The following is a 24126-nucleotide window of genomic DNA, read 5'->3' as shown; positions in this document are numbered from 1 at the left end:
AAGGAGCATTCAAACATGGCTTTTTGGCCAGGCTACATACAGCCTGAATGGTGCAGCTCAAGGAAAGTCCTCTGCATGAGTCAGATGAATCTGTCGGCCACCTGTTAAAAGTTGATGTACACATTAGAAAATATACAGTAGAGGTCCTATCTGGATTGTACCACTTCAGACTACAGGTGGGGGAGCCACATTTTTTAATAATTCCCAGTGCCAAAAACCACCAGGCATACAGAAAATCAGTACCAAGGAGATTCAATCCCCTTCGAGAGCCACCCAAAGTACTGGAAGCAATGAATCATCAAAACAGATCTTCCCTTTCTAGTATGTATTTTGTTTTAACTTCCCATAAAATTATTAAAAAAGGAGTAAATCTCTGAAACCCAGGGCTAAGAGACAACATTAGGAGAAAGCCTTTCCCCTCTTCCTTGGCCCTTCGGTGTTCAATTAATGTTTCAGACAGGAACTTAGAACTTTAATAACTGTATGAATTAGCAGTAAATTTCCACCCAACCATTTCAGGAAAAACCTCTGCAATATATGATTTTGGGGGGCAGAATGTAAATTAAAAAAATGTGAAAACGAAGATATGTGAACTTTTAAGATCAAGGCAGATGTTCTAAACATATATAACACCCGGTTTCCATCTGATATTTCTGAAGGGTGGCCATACAACACTTCTGTCCAGCTAGATTCTCTGTGGTAAACTTCATACTGTCTTGGTTTTATAATGTATGCAAGTTTCAGGAATTATAGTGGTATAATGCTGGAGTGGAAAATGAACAGAACTTATTTATTTACTACATTTTAATTCTGCCCTTCCTCTCAAGATCTCGGAGTGATATATATCATTCTCCTCTCCTCCATTTAACACTCACAACAACCCTGTGAGGTAGGTTAGGCTGAGCATGTATGACTCGCCCAAGGTTGCCCAGCAGAGTGGGGCTTTCAATAGGGGTCTCCAAGATCCTAGTCCAACACTCTAACCATTATACCATATAGCCATATACCATATAGTCACAGCTTAAATCAAAAAACACTGGTGGTGTGTGACACCTTTAACAAAAGCAGGGCTTTTTTCAGCTGGAACACGGTGGAATGGAGTTCCAGCACATCTTGAAAACGGTCACATGGCTGGTAGCCCCACCCCCTGGTCTCCAGATAGAGGGGAGTTTAGATTGCCCTCCGCGCCGCTTGGTGTGGAGGGCAATCTAAACTCCCCTCTGTCTGGAGACCAGGGGCCGGGGCCACCGGCCATGTGACCATTTTCACCAAGAGTGATTTAAACTTTTAAAAATTCCCCTCTTGTTCCAGCTGACCCAAAGTGATGTCATTGTGCGGTCCTGAGTTCCACTACCTCTTTTCCCAGAAAAAAAGCCCTGAACAAAAGCAATCACTGGGGCAAAGGCAGTTGTGTTTCTGGAATCATAAACTTAATGGGAAGAATAGCTGTGCCTGTTACACGGGAAGGCGTATTGCTTTATCTGTCAAACATAAAAGAGCAAGATTTTGTTGACTCCAAAAAAGTGAGCGCGTCTTTTTTATCCACATATGTTTAGCTTGGAAGCCGGCCACAATTATAAATAGCTTGGTTGCTGGAAAGTCCAGGACTTGAGGAGGGTGGAGAGCAGAGAATGTCTTTGCTGGCCCCAAACAACACAATGGAAGAGTAGAGAATCCTTTGCTTGTGGAAAAATCATGATAAATATGTTTTATTGCAATACTGCAGCCAGGCACATATCAAAACCGACTGCCGAAATTCCACCACAGTTTAGCATGAGCAAGAAACAGAACTCGGTTTATGCAGACAGGAGAGGGCAGGGTGTTTTCTCATTGGCCGGGCTCACTGAAGTCACTAGGAGGGGGGCAAAGGTTTAGCCCCCATGCCAACGACGTACTTTGAGGGCACTCCTTTCCCTAAATAAAGTTGCTGGACACTCCTATGGGAAAAGGAAAGCAATGAAGTTGACATAAGCTCTTGTGCTCGCAACGACAGGCATGAGTAAGTTTTTAATGAGTTGGGTCCAGGTACCCCACAGAACTCCACATGCGGCTCCAAAGGGGGGCAAATAACCCCCACTCTGGTATATGGTTCCCCCACCCCCAGCCACTGTCTTGAGCCGAACGGGGCTCCTACTATTCGCCACAACGGCTGGGAGGCTGGACTGCCGCGAAAGTAAGTCAGATCCGGGAAATCTGGCCCCAGCACATTAGAAAATGTAACATGTACCTTGGCCCTTGAAAAGAAGACTGGTATACATATATTTAGGTCTGTAATCATTTCAAAAGGTTTTTCTTTTCCAGCTGCAGATGCTGGAGGCGCTGTTTGAAGGGGAACAACTCAGGACGGGAAGTATTTTTAAACTCTTTCTTCCCACATTTTCACCCCTGCAGGATTAAAAGCAGTTCGGAGGTGCGGTTGCCAACATGCCTGGAGTAAAACGCGGGACTGGGTTGCAGGGAATATGTCACTCCAGTCTTTGTTCATCTCCACTGGCTTCTGGCTTATTTTCAGGCACAATTCAAAGTGCTGGTGCTGACGTTTAAAGCTCTCTATGGTTTGGTGCCCCTGCCTTCTGAGATTAGCTGGGTGGCAACTCGGGAGAGGGCCTCCTTAGTAGTGGCACCAAAACACTGGAACTCTCTCCCTGGCACTCTCTAATAATAATAACAACAACATTCAATTTATATACTGCCCTTCAGAATGACTTAACACCCACTCAGAGCAGCTTACAAAGTATGTTATTATTATTCCCACAACAAAACACCCATGAGGTGGGGCTGAGAGAGCTCTGAGAGAGCTGTGACTGACTCAAGGTCACCCAGCTGGCTTCAAGCGGAGGAGTGGGGAATCAAACCTGGTTCTCCAGATTAGAGTCCTGCTGCTCTTAACCACTACACCAAACTGGCTCTCAAACTTTTTTGTTTCATTTTGGTGTTCCCTCAGCGCTCTTTCCTTCCTCCCCAACATTTTAATTGTTGTTTTTATGTTTTGTATCTAAGTTCTGGTTTAAAATTGTTTTAATGGCATATTTATGCGTTGGTTTTAATTGGCTTTCAAGATGAGATTTTAATTTGTTAGCTGCCTTGGGGGCCTCGTGAGGGCAGAAAGACAGGGTAAAAATCTTGTTAAGAAATAAATAATAAAATAAATAAGTTCATAACCTGCTGCCAATCACATTGTTTAAAAAGCTTGGGAAAAAATGAGAAAACAAAAGTAATTAAATTATACCTAAATATTTATACGGTTTTTTCAAGATGAAAGGAGGCGAAGGGGTCACAAGGAAGACAGAGAGCAGATGTCTCTGGAGAACAGAGGGTTTAAGTTTTTTTAATAGGTTAATCACAGGTTAAGAGGAACAAATATGTCAAATCCAGAGAGTGGTTTTTTTTTAAGGTGGTTCGGCTAAGAAAAAAAACTTGTGTGCCATCTTACAAGACACTCCACTACAAGCGTCCACCTTCTCCCTTCATTATCCTTCCTGGCCACTAGCTCAACTAGGTAAATATCCTGAAATCTACAACCAACTAACTGAGCTTCCTCAGATTCCCCCTCTATGCTCGAAACCAGGTTAGCGGCCAAGACAGGAAGGAGGAGGAGGACACAATGCAATTAGAGAAATGTTAACTTGGCATCTTGACAAGCCAGGATCAAGAAAGAACCCAGCCTATTATGAACAAGCGTTGCTGTTTTATACAGCGATAGCCTATGCCAACTGTAGGGCACACTTCTAATGGGACAAAAGACAGGCCTTTTTGTCACAGACATAACAGAACAGGACGTAGGCATGACGTGCCTTTCCAAAAAGCAAGCCCTAAAAATCCAGGGACCAAAGAACTGAAAGGAACAATGGTGTCCACATCAACTTGCCCAAGAATTAAGATACCTCCTGTTGTTTTTGTGCTACCAAAACAAGGCCTTTTCTGTGGTGCCACCTGTTGTCTTCTGTGCTACCAAAACAAGGCCTTTTCTGTGGTGACACCCTCACTGAGAAACTGCCTCCCACAGACAGTCTCCTGGAACGTCTCTTGCACCAAGCCAAACCTCTTTGGTCACACAGGCTTTAGGTCAGTTGTTTGGGGCTCGGTTTTGCTCTGTTATGGCTGAATTCTGCTCTGAGTTCTGTGGAGCAGGAAGGGCAAGATATAAAGACAGGCAGATGGTTAAAGTGTTGGACTAGGGTCTGGGAAATTCAGATTTGAATCCCCATGCTACCCTGGAAGCTGACTGAGTGCCCTTGAGCTAGTTATACTCTAAATTCTAATGTCCTTTATCCGAGTTGCAGGCTCCAGTCCCAGCATCCATGTCAGTGTTACTTACGAATGAGAAGTTGTTTAAGGTTAGAGGGCTGTTTGTAGGCAAGGCAATGTTGGACAAGTATACTTTTGTCTCACAAGCGCTGGGAGGCAAACCTTTTCTTGCCTACAGACAGCCCCCTACCCTTAAGCAACTTTTTACTCATTATCCTGAGACTGTTATTCCTGTCTACATGAACAAAGAATTCCAAAGCGTTACAAGCCACACTTCCTATTAAGGTCATTCACAGCTCACTCTAAGCCTCTATAAAATGAAGAAATCCATTCTCCAGAGATAATGGCCCAGCTGATATTTCCATATGGCCCTTTCCCCCAACACTTCTACTCTACTGCAGACCCACCTAAACTACCTCTAAGAGTTGCTGTGAGGAGAAAGTGAAACAGAGGCCAATATATGCTTCCCCGAGCTCCTTGGAGGAACAACAGGATAAATAAGTACAACCAGGGGTCATTTCGTAGAAAAGGAGCTGGAGGAACTCATTAGCATAACTCATTAGCATTACTCATTAGCATATGCCATGTCTCTTGACATCACTGGAAGTGTGTCATTAACATAACTGATTTACATATGCCACACCCCCTGACATCACCTGTGCTGGCTGTTTTGGACCCAATTCTGGCCATTAAGGGCTGAAATTGGGCCCAAAAGGGCAATAAGTGGCTGAAAATGGCCGAAAAGGGCCCAAAATGGTCAAGATTGGGCCACTGCTGAGCAAGAGAGTGATCCACCACCCATCAGAGGCCCAATCCAGGCTGTTTTGTCCCCAATCCAGGCCGAAATGGGCCCAAAATGGCCGAGAGTCAGGTAGGTGGGGCCACCTGACATGTGACCTCTTTGGGGAACTGCCGGAACAGCGTCCCTGCGCATTCCCCCTCGAAATGAGCCCTGAGTACAACACAAGTACATTATTTCAATATGCTTCATATATTGTTTTATTTACTGACTTCATTAAATTTGTGCGCCAGTAGAAGCTAAAAAATCTAACCAAGGTAGGGTTGCCAGATCCCCGCAAACTCCCAGTGGGAGGTTGGGGGCCTGGCACCTACCATGTTTGATCCTCTTCACACCTGCGCACACTACACATGCGGTCCCAGCCTGCATGATGACATCACTTCCTGGAAGTGACATAATCGCATGGGCCACATGCCACCCTGGGAGTGCTCCTGCGCTCCTCGGGGGGCAGAATTGGGCCCGAATCGGGCACCCGTGCTCTGCAGCAACCTGATTCAGGCCAATTCAGGCCTGAATCTGGCCGAATATGGGCCCGAATCCAGCCACTGCAGAGTGGGAAGTGATGTCATTGCGCAGGCGGGGAGTGTGCACACTGCGCGCAGGCACAAAGAAGATCAAACAAGGTAGGTGTCATGAGTCAGAAGCAATTTGATAGCACATAACACACATGGATTTTATAAGGATAAGATAGACATAAAACATGGTAATCAATCTATTATTAAAAGAGGTCACAGGCAATGCCTGGAACACTTTGGAGGGGTACTTTACTTTCTGACTTACACACCATCAACACTGTTGTTAGCTTTGCAAAACTGAGGCACATTTTCTGGTGCAAATATACATAAGACTGTGTTTGGGAATAATAGTGGTATACTTTAAAACACACTTTGTAGCCAAATGCAACAAAATAACTGTGCAGCTGAAATGCAGACAGTCCAAGGAGCCCCAGGTTCAAAACTTGAGTCTCTGCCAAGAACTTTTAAGGTTATCCTGAGGAAAACTTCTATAGAGTTCTTCACAGCCATTTCCAGTAAACACTAGACTGCCCTGCAGGATGGTTGTTAGGGTCCTAAGGGTAATAAATAGTCAATTGACCAAACCATGTGGAACACAAAGAAGTACAAGACAAGGGTGCCCACTGTAACCTTTGTTATTTACACTTGTTCTTGAAGCCTTGAACAGATATAACATGAAGCAATCCAAGGAATAAAGTTTTAAAAAGGAGACTTATAAACTAAGAACCTTTGCTGATGATTTGGTATTGATTTTGGAGAACCCTATTAAGAGAATTGAAAGGTTGATGGCCAAACTGAAAACATTTGGTACAGTAGCAGGCTTTGAGGTTAACAAACAGAAGATTAAAATGTTAACAAAAAAATTGACAATCCAAGATCAGTTGAAATTGGAAAACAAAACAGGTTATAAAACTGAGGGGGAAAGTAAAATGGTTTTGACAAATATGAACTGTATGTTGTATCAAAATAACTATATTAAGACCTGGAATGAAATTAAAAGAGATTTACCAAGATGGGAGAAAATTCGATTGTCATTCTTGGGAAGAATGGCCCCGATTAAAATGAATGTTTTACCCAGAATGTTATTTCTATTCCAGACAATTCCGGTTTTGACAACGGAGGCACCATTTAAACTATGGCAGAAAGATGTATCTAGATTTAAATAGAAAGGGGAAAAAAACCAAGGGTTAAATGTAAGTTTCTGCAGGATGCTAAGGAAAGAGAGAGATTGAGCTTGCCTCAGCTGAAATCAGAAGATCCATTAGTTCTGGGCGAAACTAGTATTCAGAGCAGGTCGTAATAAAAATGATCCTATCATAGGATCCATTGACCAGCTTCCAAGGGGCCCTCAAGTCCCCCAGAAGACGGTTTGAAAACAATGATAAACAAGAAGCACTACAAACTCTCTAATTTCTATAAACGTAGTCTGAGGGCATTTAGGAAAGGCCAACGCTATTTTTATTCATTTACCAGCACATTCAACCCAATCCAGTCTTCCAAAGCAAACAGCAATTTAAGCTAATAACAATAATCCATAACAGTCTGTTATTATAATAAATAAAAGGAGCTTGCAGTCAGCCGACAGAATCCTGAAAATAGCAATCCGATGTCAACAAAGACCTAATTGAATAAAAATGTTATTTAACCAGAGCCTAAAGGAGGCACCTGAATAAATTGTCTGCCGAGGCGATTCCAGGGTCACCTGGTCCGGTATTGTTTGGTTAGTATTGTTTGCGCAGCAGTTCACAAGGGCCTTTAGCACAGAGGGGACTTTTATACTGCCTCTCCTGGGGAACCTGCTCAAGGTGGCTTAAAAATATAATAAAAACATGCCATTAAAAGTTATAAATTAAAAGACAGTATTAAAAGCCCATTCGGAGAATTTTTTTTTTAAATGAAGAGCTTAAAGCGAATTGCATAATTTTCAGACAAAAAACACACTATAAAATGATTTTAAAAGATCAACCCCTTAATTAAAACCTTGGGTAAACAAAAATGTTTTGGTCTGGTGTCTAAAAGAAAGCAACATAGGTGCCAGGCTGGCCTCAAGGGGAAGAGCATTCCACAGATAATCTGACAGCTGCTGTAGCACAGTGGTTAAGTGGTTGGGCTGTGAGTCAGCTCTCTGCTGGTTCAAATCCCACTGCTGCCATGAACTCGGTAGGTGGCCTTGGGTGAGCCACTCCTCTCAGCCTCAATTCTCCAGCTGTATTGTGGGGAAAATAATAACACTGACTTTGTTCACCACTCTGAGCAGGGCACTAATCTGTCTAGAAGAGTGATATAGTGGTTAAATGGTTGGGCTGTGCATCGGCATTCTGCTGGTTCAAATCCCACTACTGCCATGAGTTCAGCAGGTGGCCTTGGGTCAGCCAGCTCAGCCCAGCTCCCCAGCTGTATTGTGGGGATAATAATAACACCCACTTCGTTCACTAATCACTCTAGAAGAATGGTATATAAGCAGTTGTTATTATTCTTACTACTAAAAATGTCTTGTCACTGGTTGCTACCCACCTACCCACGTGGGCACATACAGTAGGGCTTGTGAAGCAGATATAACTGGTGGGCTGGACAATATAGGGTGGTCCTTCATCACCTGCTCCCTTTTAAATCAGAGATGCCAGGTCTCAAACCAGGCACCTTCTGCATGCGAGACAGATGTGCTACAGCTGACTTACGGCCCCATAGCATTCAAGCAGATGGCAAGAGGAAGTGGAAATCTCTTGGACCTCCTGCCAGGTCTCTGGGGGCTCTGACAGAGCTTCTACTGTGTGTCAAGCCAAGGGAAGAGGGACGGATGAAAAAGTTTCAGATTTCCTGGCACTAGCAATATCCAGCACTTGGGCGCATGGATGAACATGTCCTTGGGATTCCTCTACCCTAGACAAACAGAGCATCTTTGTGCACTTACAATGTGTGTACCTTTTTTACTCCTTTCAAATACGGGAGGGTACACTAGCTTTGTTTCACTGTCGCTTTGTGAACAAATCAAGAACTGCCTGAGAACACTACAGGCCTACAGACCTGCCAAGTCCAAACCGGCCCAGTCAAGGGGATTTGTTTCATCTCCATTTTCTCCATAGATTATAGACAATAGGTTGGATCAAAATGTTGCTAAGTGGAGGGGAGGAGTTATCAGATGATAACGTTTTGTGCTTGGGAAACGGCTGGAATGTAAAGAACCTCTCTGCTAGAAAAAGTTCTTCTCCAGGGCTATTCTGTTGCGTCTTTAGGAGCTGGAGCGCATTGCAATGAGACACAGAATGGAAAAAAAAAGAACAAAGAGTTCTCATTTTATTTTTTAATTGTGATGAATTAAAAAATCCAGCTAGTTACTCCAGAACAGGCAACTTGGGAACCAATTTTTTCCGTCCCTCAACGTCTGCAGCTGGTTTGGCCTCAGAACAGAAACATCCTTGAGCAAATGTGGCCGGAGGATGCTCCCAGGGTAGGATTTATAAATGAAAACGTTCTTGCGGGATTGTTCCCACATAGCAACACTCTTAATTTTGTTCCTGCACATCCGTTTGAAGCACAAAGCAAATGGGACAAAATAAAGAAACAGGGAGAGGAAAAGGTACAAAAACGCAGGAAGCGACCTGATACGGACAGCTGGTTCCCTGTCGCTCAATATTGTCTTCTCTGATCACTAATAGCTCTCCAAAGTGTTAGGCAAAGGAAAATCTTACCAAACACTGGTTGTCAGAAATCCCACAACTGCAGATGGTTAGGAAGAAGACACAGCAACAAGGTAGTGTAGTATTTAGAATGTCGGACTAGGACCCGAGTTCAAATGTGTGTTCAGCCATGAAGTTCACAGGCCAGTCTTGGACCAACCACCTTCTCTCAGGCTAATCTACATCACACGGTTCTTGTGGAGACAAAACAAGGGGGAAACCATGCTTTCCACAGTTCTGCTTTAACCACAGCACCACACTGCCTTGCATGAGGATCCAGAATACGGTTCGGTTGCCAGCTTTCTACCTCTCACTAGACCTGCTCTTTTAACCGCTACAGAGATGTAACCAGCAAAATCCTTCCCATGCTCGACAGAGATACATTGATGGGAAGACATTCACCTGCTGAACTTCTGCCTGTCTGGCAGCTGTTAAAGGCCTTCTCAAACCCCTGGGAGATTCCAAGAAAGGCTGAAGTTTGAGGGGCGGGATTTCCAAATTATTTATTTCCCCTTCACACTTCCTTGCAGGTCTCCAGTTTGTATAACAACAACAACAACAATAAATAGTAGCCTACATTCAAATTTAAGGAACCCTCTCTGAGCTCCTATTTACTAATTAGCAAGCCATAGCTACCACATCTGTCTTCACACTGAATCTGTTTTTCCCCCCTCCTTCCTTAAACTCTTAATGCAATGATAGCTCCTAAAATTTGAGGCAGTTTTGTTACCATTTTCAATGAAAAAAGAATCTGGTGCATATTTTGCCTGTTGTGGTTGAGAAAGCAAGCGTTATTGGCTACCCCATGACTTCCTCCTCCTCTTCACTTTTTCATACATTTTTATCTGCCTTCCTTTCTCCCCATGTTCCTGGAACAATGCGGGAGGCTGTCCTAGCATTTGCTTAAGATTTAGACTTGCAGTAAATCGCTGACAGCTGCTTGAACATCGCTGTGCGTGCCAGTTTCCCAAATATCAGGAGCCGCCAGGAATCGCAATGTACATTGTTGCAGAGGCAAAAGCAGACAGGGTTCTTCCTGTACCTTTTCCAAATGTGCAAGAGAAAGAAATTTCGACTCGGGATCTCGAAAACAGTATGAACAGAGGAGCAGTCCTACTGACTCAGACCCAAAGTCATTCTAGCCCTGCTTTCTGTTTAAATCACTAGCTATGCAAATGTGTTCAGGGAATGCAACAGCCCTCTCCTATTGTTTGTTCCCAGCATTCAGAGGTACACTCTCTCTGGACATGGAGGCTCTGTTTTGTTATCAGAACAAGTGACTGATGACATTGCTTGAGGTTGGTTGCGACAGGTGGCAGAGAACGGCAGAGGACTCCGAGTTGCCAACTTTTGCACCGGCCTCGCTCCTTGGACTGCCAGTAATGTTTCAGAAAAACAACAGCCCTGCCATGCTTTTATACCTCTGATGGTGGAGACTGCCTTCAAGTCATAGCTGACTTATGGTGACCCCTGCTGGGGTTTTCATGGCAAGAGACTAAGAGAGGTTGTTTGCCATTGCCTGCCTCTGCAACCCTGGTCTTCTTTGGAGGTCTCCCATCCAATTACGGACCAAGGCCCACCCTGCTTAGCTTCTGAGAGCTGACACGATCAGGCTCACCTGGGCTATCCAGGTCAGGGCCTTATACCCTTAGCAGCAGTTCTCTCTGCAGAAGGGGCTGTGGCTCAGTGGCAGAGCATCTGCTTTGCATGCAGAAGGTCCCAGGTTCCATCCTCGGCATCTCCAGCTAAAAGCATCAGGAAGTAGGTGATGTGAAAGACCTCTGCCTGAGACCCTGGAGAGCTGCTACCCGTTGGACCAGACAAGACTGGCCTTGATAGTCCAGCAGGCTGACACTGTTTAAGGCAGCTTTGAGTGTTCAGACATCAGCAGGTAACATCTCCTACAGCACAAGAAACAGGATCTATTCCTGGTGTTTTTCTCAGCAAGTTGCTCTTAAGGAGCAGTTACATAGAAAACACGCATGGATTTGGGTTTCCTATTGCCTGTGCTTTTCAAGATGAACTCTTTGGCGTGATCAGCGCAATAACAAACTAAACAGAGCTAAAACTCCCGCCCTCGTGATTCAAAGGACTCTTTCCAAAGAAACAAGCCAGAAGAGCATCACGACGCCATCACCTTTTCCATTTAGAAACAAAGCAGAATGGCGGGAGGGGACCGATGACGCATGATTATTAAATTATGCATAGGTAGAGGCAATGGGCAGAGGGAGCACTTTTTCTTCCACTCCCAATATACTATAACGCAAGGGTACCCAGTAGGATTTCTGGTTGCCTGCTGGTGGCAACCCGGGAAAGTGCTCTTGGTGGGGCACAATGATGTCACTTCCTGAAGGACTTTACAGGCCAGAATTAGCCCTGCACAAAGTGCAGGAACACGTCCGTGGCTGGCGTGATGTCACTTCCCAGAAGTGACGCCATCATGCAAGCCGGGGGAAAGAACACAAACCAAGCACAAGTTAAGCCCCAGGTCTCCCCTGTGCTCCCCCACCAGGAGGGTACAGGGACCTGGCAACCCTAGTACGGGCTGTAGATCCAGGACACACAAACAGAAAATACTTCTTCAAACAATTCACAACGCACTTGTTGAATTCTCTGACTCAGGCCTCAGTTACACCTCCTGGCTCAAAAGGCTTTCGGGTGAAATTAGAACAAATTGCTAGAGGATCAGTCTATGGCTATGAAGGCAGAACAGAACCTTAATAGTTAGATGCAGTACACCTGCAGGGGGGGCAGCAGGGGGCAGGATTTGGCATCCATGAGCTTGGTTGATCTCCATGAAAAATTGGATCCTGGAATAGACAGGCCATGCTTCTGATCCAGCAGGGTTTTCCTTAGGATCAAATATTTTGGTTCTGTTGTACAGACTTCCAAAATAAAAGAGAGAGAGAGAAGCCTGTGAATTTTAGGAGCCAACTCAAGACCAGCTCGTTCCCACTCACCGCACATCAAACAACTCTGCTTTTTTCTCAATTTCTCCTTTCCGTTTCAGCCAAAGCCCAGACATCGAATCCAGGCTGATCCAGGGAATCCAGGCTGATCCAACGCTACTAATGGAATGCTTCAGTAAGGAGGGGCTTTGAAAGATTCCAGCCAATTCCTAACAAACATCCATGTTACATTATTTAAATTATGGGCGCGTATTCCAGCGGAGCAGCACACTCCAAAGGGGATGAAATATTACAAAGCAAAACATTAACAAATTGTGTTATCTGCAGATGGGAACGGCTCAGAACCCACGCCAACAGCCTGCCCCAGAACGCATTCTGAGATCATTAGGTCATGATGCGATGACGCTGTCTGCTTCTTGAATTGCATGGCTGCGTCTACACTTGGAAATCTTTCCAGAGGTCCAGTTCAGAAGTAACAGCATGGATTTCTAAGCTATTCTGCAGGCTTCGGGGCTCTCTCCTGCCCCCATGCAAGTGCGACTTTCCTTCCATGGTTGTCTGCAACCATAATGAATGAATGAAGTCCTGCCCTCGAGTCACGGTTGACTTATGGCAACCCCCCTGGTGGGGTTTTCAAGGCAAGAGACTAATTGAGGTGGTTTGCCATTTGCCTGCCTTTGCAATCCTGATCTTCGTTGGCGGTCTCCCATCCAATTACTAACCACGATCTGAGATCTAACGAGATCAGGCTCTCCTGGACTATCTAAGTCAGGGTTGCTGCAACCATAACTTAGCATTATATTCACATTGGGGGCTAACCATGGTTAATCATCCAACACAGCCTGAAAACACTCCCCCACTGCAAAACCACCAGGGCTAGACCCAATACTGGTTTATGTATTTCCATTCTTTATTGGTGCCTTCTCTATAGATGTGCCTGAACTACTTTACAGTAGTGTAAAAACCAGGGCTGGATCTTGGGTTCCCGGCGCCCGGGACAACCCAATTCTGGTTGCTCTTGTGCACGTGCTCCTGGCACTGCGTGATGGCTGGGAGCACACAGGGTGGCGTGCTGCCAGCAGAGCGGTGGCAGCACCGGTGGCTGAGAGGCCACCTGCGCCACTCACCTGCCCGGCTGAGGGGGCGGCCGGCTTGCTGCATGCTCCCTGTCCTCCTGGGCAGGCAAATGGTGTGGGGGGCCTCCCAGCCCTCCATGTCACTCGCTTGCCCAGCAGGACAGGGAGCGCGTGGGAAGCCAGCCGCCCCCTCAGCGGGACAGGCGAGTGGTGCGGGCGGCCTCCCAGTTCTCTGTGCCATTCATCTGCCCGGCTGAGGGGGCGGCCGGCTTGCCGCGTGCTCCCTGTCCTCCTGGGCAGGCGAATGGCACGGGCAGCCGCTGAGCCATCCACAATCCCAGCAGTGCGCTCGCAGTGGTTGTCAGCTGCGCCTGGCGCCCCCTCTTTGGCAGCGCCGGGGGCAGACTACTCCCCCTGCCCCCCCCTTGATCCAGCCCTGGTAAAAACATTTTAAAAACATTTTTGGCCTGTCCATGGAGCTTAGAGCGGCATACATATTTAGATATTAAGAACCCAATTCTCTCCCCAATAGAAAGTCAGGATGCAAAGGAACAGTATAAAGTGTAATTAGCAGGGGAGAAATGCTTAGGGGTCAGAAATGCCGACTCGCTGAAGGTCACCTGAAGAGTGTTGTGGCAGAGAGGGGATTCGAACCCGCTCCCCCAGTCATAATCCCACACTCTAATGACTACACCGTGCTCTTTTTATCCTACTCTGACCCTCCAGCCACCGCACCGTGCTGATTCAATACATTACGAGCATCACAGGCAACTACAATCAATATCAATGAAACGATAAAACACGAGAAGACACTGGGCAACTTTCAACTAGCAGATAAAAAGCAATGCAAAGAGCACAATCTAAAATGTTAACAGGCTTTTAAAAGGCGCGTAAACCAGTCTCTGTGATGGCAGTAAGAGCAGTGGGGCAGAAAAAAGAAGAAAGCATCACGTTCATTTGGCACCTCACACCTCGAGGGTGAACAGCGGCCGAGAAAGCATTTCACAGCCAACATGCCACCACAGAAAAGGCCCTGTCTCTGGCTGCTATCGACCATGCTTCAAGCTGTAAGGGTATAGAGACCAAGCCTTGGATATCATTCTTACTTAGCAGGCTAGTCAATATCAGAGGAGATGGTCCTTCCGTAATACTCAAGTGTGGTTACAGAAAGTCATTAAAAGGAGGGGGGCAGATGCAGGAAAGAAGAGTGGAGGAGAGACTGGGAAAGAGGAGTTTATTGTTTCCCCAGCCCTGATCTCTGCGGCGTGCAGATCAGGGCTGTTATGCCATAAACTAGACCTGAGAAAGAAACTATAAGGACAACATCTGACTTTATCCAGAACTGACCCAGGAGCCAATGAAATCAAATGGAAAACTTTCTCCAGTCTCAACATTTTTATTGTTGCTGCTCCTGGAGCCTTTTAACAGGAGCCTGACGTGCAAGAATTGAGGGCTTGAGGGGTTTTTTAATTGGCACAGATGGGAGAAGATTCACAGCCTTGACATTCTGCTGTTAATGGGGCTGCCAACTGGCCTGGAGAAACACATCCTGCCCCTTTAGAGAGGTGTAATGTGTAGATGCTGGCACAGAAGTAAACAAAATTGCTTAGTAAATAACATCCCTTTAAGCCTCTATTCATCAGGTTTTCAAGGTAAGAGATTGTACAGATGCCATTGACAGCCAAAAAGACAAATAAGTGGGTACTAGATCAAATCAAGCCTGAATTCTCCCTAGAAGCTAAAATGACAAAACGGAGGCTATCGTACTTTGGTCACATTATGAGAAGACAAGACTCACTGGAAAAGTCAATAATGCTACGAAAAGTGGAAGGCAGTAGGAAAAAAGAAAGACCCAAAATGAGACGGCTTGAATCAATCAAAGAAGCCACGTCCTCCAGTTTACAAGATCCGGGCAAGTCTGTTAAAGATAGGACGTTTTGGAAATCTTTCCTTCATAGGGTCGCCATAGTTTGGAGGCGACTTGATGGCGCATTAACACACACATATAAGCCTCTATTAAAGGGAAAGGGGTTTTTTTATCCAGGCAGTTGGTAAACTTAGTTTTTAAAGACACAGCCACAAAACAAGTTAAAAAAAGGACCATTCTACGGGCACAATCCCATTCTCCTGAAGAGCCTTGAAGATTACAATGGCAAAGCTCTGGCACCTTTAATAAGTATGGGAAAGAAACTTTCACAGATGCGGTTGTTAAAGCTAGACGATCTGTGCCAGTAAAAAGCCAGCCGTTCTTGCCACAGCTACCGGATATAATGGGGAAACGATCACAGATTCTGTGAAAACTCCATCCGCCCAAGTCTTTCAAACCTCCACTGGTGGGAAATCAAGGATACAGGAATACTGTCGATAGATATGGAGCTGCCATTTGTTAGGGGCAAGGCGTATGCTCACACCCACTCAGCAGCAGAGCATGGCACCTTACACAAACAGGCAGCCCCGACTCCGCCCTATGAATCAGGTTTCTGTAACAGGATATCTATCTAGGAACCCACCCAGAGCATCAAATCCAAGGTCCTTTGATATGCTGAGCACGGCCTGTTACCTTTCTCCTCCTTGCTTTTTTTTTTTTTAAAAAAGGCACTCAAAACTTTGCTGAAGATGCATTTCCAAACTTTCTTCAGTAATATGGTGGAGACTGCCCTCATGTCATAGCTGCCTTATGGTGACTCCTGCTGGGGTTTTCAAAGCAAGGGACTAACAGAGGTGGTTTGCTGTTGCCTACCTCTGCAACCCTGGGCCATTTTCACACGTTTTTACATAGCGCAAAACTCACGGGATGAGGGCGTCTTCATGGCGCGATTTTGGACATCATTACACCACGATTCTAAAAGCATGGCGCAATAATGTCAGAAATCGCGCCATGAAGACGCCCTCGCTCCACGAGTTTTGTGCAATGTAAAGATGCGTGAAAATGGCCCTGGTCTTCTTTGGAGGTCAACTATCCAATTACTAACCAAGGCTGACCCTGCTTAGTTTCCAAGATCTGACGAGATCGGGCTTGCCTGGACTCTCAGGGTGAAAGTAGACTTTCTTTAGCGTACTTTTATTATATTTTCGCCCTTCCCTCTCTGATGCCTCTCTTTAAATGTCTCATAGATTGGTTTATATGCAACTGTGTTGCACGTCGTATGGCCTTATTATACCGCATCCCAAAAGCTTACAGAAAAAGTAAAATAAAACCACAATTAACAGTATTGTTACAACGGTTAACTCAAGAAGCTGTAGGACCAAACCACATATCCTGTATCATTAGTAAGAGGGGTTGTCAGGTAGTTGGCATCGTTGTGAGTTTGGAAAGGCACAACACACTCAGGGTTCTAGTCCTCATTGGCCTGCTTACAGTGTCAACACAAGGGAGGTTGCAATTAGAGATGGGCACGAACCGAAATCCCAACCAAAGTTTGTGACAAACTGGGCCAGTTCGTGGTTCATGAACCAGCGGTTCGTCAGAGCCTATTTCTGATGAACTGCCACAAACTTTAGTCTGGTTCATTTGGTTTGTTTTTTGGTTCGTCACTACAGACAGCCTGGCGCCGATTTATCAGTTTCCTGATAATGGGGATAATGGGGATGGACTTCCTGCAGACTTTCTGCTGACCTGGAAGTGACGATTTGCTGACCTGGATGTGACATCTTCATGAACCAAACAAACCGATTCGCGAACTGGGGCAGGTTCGTGAAAGTTTGTGGTTCGTGAAATGCGACGAACCACAAACAGCACGGTTCATTTTTTTTCTGGTTCGTGCCCATCTCTAGTTGCAATTCAGCTTCATATATTAAATGGTCAGGTTTAGGGTGGGGGGAACAGTGGCTACGGGAATTCATTATCAACTCCTCCTGCACTCCCTCTCCCACTTAGGGCACAGTTTCCCAGCTTTCAGGCCTCTTTGTTCCTCAAAGCCCCTGGAAGGACCATCTGGGATAGCACAAAGTATAAAAAAGAAGAGTAGGTGATCTGGGCTGGAAGCGCCCAATCATCTCTCACTCTAAGCTGCACTCCCTCTCTCTTAAAACTTTGTAACTTTTTCCAGTAAAAACTGGTTTCCAGCGCTTGCAAATTTTTTAACAGCTATTTTTGTGCGAGTTTTATTATTGCAAGTATTTATTAAAAAGGCAAGCTATAAAGGCCCTAATGCATCAAAAATAATAGCACTGGCCAACCTTACAAGGCTGATGCAAGAATCATGGCGGTGATGGATGCAAACAGGTACTGAAAGGGCGATGGACATGTTAAGTGTGGTTACACAAGCAGAAATATTTGTGTGCCTGGGCATCAAAATGTACTATAGATGTTTGGGGTAGTCAGCCCATACAGCAGCCTTACTAAAAATCTATCCAGTCCACCCAGTTCCGTTGCATAATAACTGCATCTTTATACCCCTTTCCACCCTCCAGCAGAGCTTCTTCTCTGCAGAGCCATGTCAAACCTTCCCCAACAAGATTTCAGTGTGTCTCCACTCCCCTATCCTAGATCAGACAGAATCCCTATCCTGTGAAAACTCTGCTCTAGAATACCTAATATGCACAAATTAAGATTGCAACCTTGCATGAACTTACTTCCTAGTAGACAAAAATGAAGGCAGTTGTGTTGCAAAATCCAAAACCACAAGTAATATTAACAACTTTTAAGACCAAACAAAAGAACACCTTAACGAAAGGTATGAGATGGGTTTTGTTTGTGGATTTTACTTCCGAGTTGTCCCACCACTAATGTCAGCAGCAGCAACCCCCTATGAACAAATTTCAAGTCAGCAGCACGGGATTGCAGTTTAAAAGACAACCAACCAACCCCATCAAAGATATGCATTAGTTTCTGTGCACTACAGCTCCACCGGTCCGGCATGCAATTCACTTCCTTGCAATGAATTCTTCCAAATACTGTTGTCCTGGCAGCTACCATTTTGCTTAGAAGTCTACAGTTTACACCCAGCTGCCCCGTTTACACCCACCCAGTTTACACCCAGCTGCCCTACACTCAGCTCTTAAGCCCAATATCCAAGATAGGCAGGGCTCATTTTGAGGGGGAACGCACAGGAACGCAGTTCCAGCAGTTCCCCAAAGAGGTCACATGTCAGGTGGCTCCGCCCACCTGATTCTCAGCCATTTCGGCCCATTTCGGCCTGGATTGGGGCCGAAACAGCCCGGATCGGGCCTCTGACAGGAGGTGGATCACTCTCCCGCTCAGCAGCGGCCCGATCCTGACCATTTTGGGCCCCTTTTCGGCCATTTTCAGCCCCTTTTTGCCATTTTGGGCCCAATTTTGGCCCTGAATGGCCAGGATTGGGTCCAAAACAGCCAGGATAGGTGTCAGGGGGTGTGGCATATGCAAAGCAGTTATTCTAATGACACACTTCTGGCAAAGTCAAGGGCATGGCATATGCTAATGAGTTATGCTAATGAGTTCCTCCAGCTCTTTTTCTACAAAATGACCCCTGAAGATAGGAGTGCAATAGCCAAAACAAATATTCTCCCAGCAGAGGCAGTCATAGTCAATGGGCAATAAGGGCATCTCACCTGGGCCCCACACTTGGGGGGGGGGCAACTACCCACAACCTTGCCTCCCCTGAAGAGTGGGGTAAAGAAGAAGAGCTGACTCTTCTTACTTCCGCCTGCCCCATCTGGGGCTCCCACAAAACTAAACTAAAGGGCACCACGGGATTCTAGAAACAAGAAAGATCACAGCTCTCCCACAGAGGAAATTGACAGTTAACAAAAGTTTTGATCATTAAAGTGCACCAGGCCAAATTCTGTCTTCAATTATAATAACAGTCTGTTATTGAATGAAAATTATGATTGAAGATTGAATTTGCTATCTTGAGCTCCAACTGCTAGCTTCAGGTAGCAGCGGTGCCTCCTACCCCGCTCGTGCGCAGGGTGACGCCACTTCATGTTTTGCCCCAGAGGTGGGTGGCGAAGGAGGGGCTGCGATTCCAGGGCCCCATCCTGTACTTTTACCCAGGGACTCAAAATCATTAAGACCACTTCTCTCTCAAAGACAGGCCTGGGCCAGATAGCTTCAAAGGGCCAAGGCAACTTGCAAGCCAGACATAATAGGAAAGAGATCAGTACTCAACCTGGAGGATGGGGCTGCAAGGGGAAAGCAGCGGGAGGGAAAGTGTCCCACTCCTCCTGCCCCAGTCATATGCAGTCTACTGGAAAGCATGCCCTTCTCTCAGCACAACATGCGGCCCCAGACTGGAGTCAGAAGTGGAGCAGTGAAGACATAAAATATACAAAAGAACTCCCTGATGGGACCTCCAGCAGATGGGCAAGCCCAGCCATGCCAAGGACAGGCATGCATACCAGAAAAATCAAGGCGGGCAGAGTCTTCAGTATTACCACCTGCCTGCTCATATCACAGAATCGTAGGGTTGGAAGGGACCTCCAGGGTCATCTAGTCCAACCCCCCGCACAGTGCAGGAAATTCACAACTATCTCCTCTCCTCACACCCCCAGTGACCCCTGCTCCGTGCCCAGAAGATGGCATAACACAGTCAGGATCCCTAAACAAACTGGCTTGAGGAAAATTGCTTCCTGACCTCAAGGTGGCAATCGGCATGCAAGAAGGGGCCAGGAGAACTAAGCACTGGTGTAACCCTTCCTGCCCTCCCTCTCATGACCTGCCTGGGTTCACAGAATCAGTGCTGCTGTCAGATGGCCATCTAGCCTCTGATTAAATACCTCCAAAGGAGGAGATCCCACCACCTCCCGAGGAAGCCTGTTCCACTGCTCTATCTGTCAGGAAGTTCTTCCTAACGTTTAGCCGAAAACTCTTTCGGTTTAATTTCAACCCTGTTGTCTCCTCCTGAGCTGTTTGCAAGCGAACACGGATTCGTGCATTTCCCCATTTGTTGGTCCCTCCGTGCGAGGGAAGGCGGCAGCACCCAGAGCTTTCTCAGCAGTCCGGCAGCAGCTAGGCTTGGATCCAGCTTCAGCAACTGCTGCCGAAACTATTCGAGAGGGACAGCAGCAGCTGGGTACCCACTCCTCCCTGACACTTTTGTCGGTCCTGATAAAAGGATCTGTGATGCCCTGGGCAAATCAACTGAATGGAACTATAACAACAACAACATTTGATTTATATACTGCCCTTCAGAACAACTTAACACCCACTCAGAATGGTTTACAAAGTATGTTATTATCCCCACGGTAATCACCCTGTGAGGTGGGTGGGGCTGAAAGAGCTCTGAGAGAGCTGTGACTGACCCAAGGTCACCCAGCTGGCTTCAAGCGGAGGAGTGGGGAATCAAACCCGGCTCTCCCGATTAGAGTCCCACTGCTCTTAACCACTACACCAAACTGGCTGTTTGTTCACTTTATTTATACCCCCGTTTCCTACCAAAGGGGCTTACAACATTCTCTTGTTCTCTATTTTATCCTCACAACAACCCTGTAAGGAAGATTAGGCTGAGTGTGCGTGACTGGCCTAAGGTCCCCTAGCAGCTTCCATGGGATTCGAACCCGGATCTCTCAGTTCCTTGCCCAACACTCTGACCACTTGGGTCAGAGCACACTCTCTGAGCCTCACCTACCTCACAAGGTTGTTGTGAAGATAAAAGAGAAGAGGAGAACAATCAACAAAAGCCAATTTCGGTCCCCACTGGGGAGAACGATAAACTATAAAGGCAGTAATTAATTAAAAAATAAAATCTCCGCGGCCCTGAATATTGTTGTGATGAGTTTTATGGTGTTTTCGTTTTTGCACAATGATGTTTTCGTGTGATTGCTCTTTTCATAAGTTGCAACCTGTTTTGAAAAACTTCAATGCATCCTCATAGAAACCAGCGTTACTTAATCACAATTTTGCGTCATTTTGCATCTTATCTTCTAAGCTATTTCCATCTTTTCTGTTGAGACAGTTTTTCTACTTAAACTCTGCTTCCCTACTCTCCCCCTGCCAAGCACAACCTGCTCCTGATCACAAATCTGCCTACATCGAAAAGTTCTGTCTTCCCACCTCCCTCCTTCCTTCCAAGCCCCAAATTGTGTCTCCTGGCCTCTGATGCAACTGGCATCCAGATACTCAACCCACAATCAATTCCTGAGTCTCCAGATGAGAGCTCACGGGCCTGTTTGCTGTTGCCTCAACAGTCCAACCCTAGGCAGGTGTACTCAGAAGTAACCCACACTTACAGTGCAATCCCAAACAGAGTTACTCCAATCTAAGCCCAATGAAGTCAATGGACTTAGACTGGAATAACTCTGTTTAGGATTGCAGTGTTAGAGCCAGGGCATTTTCCCCCAAGGAAGCCTGCAAAGGCTACTCAGACAAAAAACAACTCTTGCAGCACCTTCCATGAGTAATGTTTCAGGTGAGTAGCCGCCCATTCCTTATCTAAACTGGCTTTCCCTCCCTCTTATACTTCTGAAACTAAATGCCTGTGATCCAGTTCTCTGCTCCTAGGTCCCCTTTCTTCCCAAGACTTGTACGAAGACTCAGTTGTGGCTGATTTGTGGCTTTCTTCTTATGCCCATGGTTGCCTTCTCTCCCATTCCTTAGGCCTGTCTGTTTGCTCTGTAGGATCAGAGCAGCTCAGCCATTACCAGGTTCTCTGACTGCCCAACCTTCTACGACACTCTCGCAGGTAGAGTGGCCAGGTCTTCCTGGCAATTGGCGGGGAAGGGACATGCGCGCATTTCCAGCCGGGTGCAAAGATATCACTTCCAAAAACGATGTTATTATGTTGGCTGTGGGGCTGCTCCCTTGCAGTAGAAGAGCAAGAATCGAGCCCAGTAGAACCTTAAAGGCCACCTAGATTTCCAAGGCAGGAGCTTTCTAGAAACAAATCTCTCTTGGTCAGATACATGGAGTGGGAAAAGGTAGGAGCCTTTATTATCCAGGTAGAGGATGCAAAGAGTATACCACTGAGCTATAAAGATTATAAAGACTTCGATCTCTATGTATTTGAGCTTTGACTCTCGAAAGCTCATGCCCTGGAAATCTATCAAGATGGGTAGCTGTGTTAGTCTGTCTGTAGCAGTAGAAAAGAGCAAGAGTTCAGTAGCACCTAGAAGTGTGTTTTAAATTGTTGTGATCCTCCCTGAGCCCACTTGGTTGGGGAGGGCGGACTATAAATTTAAGTAAATAAATAAATAATAGAAGACTAATGACATTTGTGGCAGGGTATGAGCTTTACCCTACTTGGAAATCTAGTTGGTCTTCAAGGTGCAACTGGACCAAAATCTTACTCTTCTACTACGGACACCACCCACCTGAAACTAGATTTCCTGGGTATGAGTTTTATATGTAAGGAAAATAGCAAAGAGTGCAGTAGCACCTTTAAGACTAACCAACTTTATTGTAGCATGGGCTTTCGAGAGCCACAGCTCTCTTCGTCAGATGCATGGAGGGTATGAAGAAACTGGCCAGAGATACCCTTCATATCCTCCATACATCTGACCAAGAGAGCTGTGGCTCTCGAAAGCTTATGCTACAATAAAGTTGGTTAGTCTTAAAGGTGCCACTGCACTCTTTGCTATTTTGTTACTGCAGACTAACAGGGCTAACTCCTCTGTATGTAAGGAAGCGAGCTTTCACTCGGGAAAGCTCAAACCCTGGAAATCTAGTTGCTCTTTAAGGTGCCCCTGGACCCGACCCTCGCTCTTTTACCGAAGAAACAAACAGGCAGCGGCAGAAGTCTCGATTTCCTCGGCTAACTGCAAAAAGGTGAAATTGACACCTAAGCGGAGAACAAAGGCGGCTTCATTCCGACAACAAAGGCCGCCAGGTAGCGCCGCCAGCCAATCAGGTGCGAGGCTCGGGGGAGGCGGCAGGCGGGGGGCTCCAGGCGCCGAGGGGCATCCCGGCCGCGTTGCGCGCCCCGGGGCCGGATCGGAGAGGCCCGGCCGGGAGGAGCCAAGGGGCCGCCTCGCCCAGGCAGCCCGCAGGCGGGAGTCCAACGCAGCCGCCCCAATTCCCGCCCAGGCGTGCCCCGAAGCGCGGCCGGCGCCTTTGGCCCGGGGCTGGGCGGGCTGGCGGCTGCTTCTCCGCCACTCCGCCCTCCTCCTCGGGCCGGCAAAGGTCCCCCCTCGGCAGGAAACAATAACTGGCCAGGCGCGCCCTGCTCCACGCCGGGCTGCAGCCGCCTTCGCTCCGCGCCCCCAACTCGGGCAGGGCGCGCAGCCGCTCGGCTCCAACTTCGGGCGGCCTCCCACAGCCGGGCGCCTTCCCGCGGCTCCCGCGCCATCGCGGCCGCCTCCAGGCGGGAAAGGGGAGCCGCCCGGCGAGCGCCGCCAGCTACCCGCCCGCCCGCTTCCCTTCCCGGGAGCTCCGCACTCACTTTTGGCGCGCGCGTCTCCTCCGTCGGCCTCTCCGCGACTCCGCCTGTCTGCCCGCCTGCGCGCCCGGCCGCCTCTCCGCGCTGGGGCTGCGACCCTCCGCAGGGGCGCAAACCACGCCCCGAGCCCGGTGCGCTCCGGCCCGCCCGCGTCTCGGGAGCGAGGAGCAGCGCGCCCTGCCTCGCCGCGCCTCGCCTCTCCTTGGCCGCCGGCCCGCCGAGCCGCCCCCGGGAGGCAGAGGGACGAGGCGGCTCCGGTGCCGGCCCTCCCCGGCCTGGCGTGGAGCTCTTCCCCGCCTCCCCTCCCACCTTGGCTGGGCAAACAAACAAACAGCACGTGGCCGGCGCTGGGGGAGGCGCGGAGCCTTTGGCGCTCCTACCGGGCGCGTCTCCTCGGAGGTAAGCCCCCAGCTCTTAAGCCCAGGGGAGACCTGGCAGCGAAGGAGCGGGTCGTTTCTGGTAAACTTTTTTTAAAAATAAAGCCCTGCCTTTTCCAAGCTCGCACCACGTGGGTCAATTCAAATAACTGCCCGGAAAACAGAAGAAAAGAGCCAGGGGCCAGCAGCCCGTCTACGATTAATAAAATGTGTGGGGAGGTGTGAGCTTT

The 24126-nt window shown here is 47.3% G+C and overlaps 1 protein-coding gene across 1 annotated transcript in view; it reads right to left on the bottom strand.

Moving 5' to 3' along the window:
• The window catches only part of LOC129324768 (nesprin-2-like), a 75866-nt gene extending 52262 nt beyond the window's left edge, over positions 1 to 23604 (bottom strand). The window contains exon 1 of the mRNA XM_054972159.1: positions 23523 to 23604. The gene's annotated coding sequence lies outside the window, so the exon portion shown is untranslated. The remainder of the gene's footprint in view (positions 1 to 23522) is intronic.
• Positions 23605 to 24126: the final 522 nt, after the last annotated feature.

This window comes from Eublepharis macularius, chromosome 2 (genome assembly GCF_028583425.1).
Source record: "Eublepharis macularius isolate TG4126 chromosome 2, MPM_Emac_v1.0, whole genome shotgun sequence".
NCBI lineage: Eukaryota > Metazoa > Chordata > Lepidosauria > Squamata > Eublepharidae > Eublepharis > Eublepharis macularius.
This window is presented reverse-complemented; position numbering and strand designations above follow the sequence as displayed.